We start from the raw sequence: 433 nt of genomic DNA on the forward strand, positions 1-433 counted from the left end.
GACATATGAGAAGTGTTTTAGAGAGTAAATGGCTTAGGTTTTACTTCTCTGTCTGTGACATCAATACATATCTGGAAGATTCATGTTCCGTTTTATTTATTTATTTGTCTTTCAGCAAGACCATGGATGCTCCAGACAGCCTTTAGATTACAAAAAAGCAATTTAAACTTTCAACTTGAATGTAGCCCAAAGGCCAAAAAAGAATTCAGGCCAGTGAGGCACACTTCATATCCATCTATCCATCCTCTCACTCTGGGTGTGTCTTGTCTGCCTCTGGCCCAAAGTCTGACCAAAATTAGTGGCCTGCTTCTGTCCATCCCATCTGCAAGGCCACATCATTATAGCTATGGTACTCTAAACCCCATCATTCAGCCTCGACCTCGCACTGAAATAGACCAGTACTGCAGCCTGTAGGGGGGGGGGGGGGGGGGGG

At 44.8% G+C, this 433-nt stretch overlaps 1 protein-coding gene across 4 annotated transcripts in view; it reads right to left on the minus strand.

Annotated features, from left to right (window-relative positions):
* Nucleotides 1–433, minus strand: part of col5a2b (collagen, type V, alpha 2b) — a 27236-nt gene that overhangs the window by 25613 nt on the left and 1190 nt on the right. The window lies entirely within an intron of this gene.

Source organism: Etheostoma spectabile, chromosome 24, assembly GCF_008692095.1.
Source record: "Etheostoma spectabile isolate EspeVRDwgs_2016 chromosome 24, UIUC_Espe_1.0, whole genome shotgun sequence".
Taxonomy (NCBI): Eukaryota; Metazoa; Chordata; class Actinopteri; order Perciformes; family Percidae; genus Etheostoma; species Etheostoma spectabile.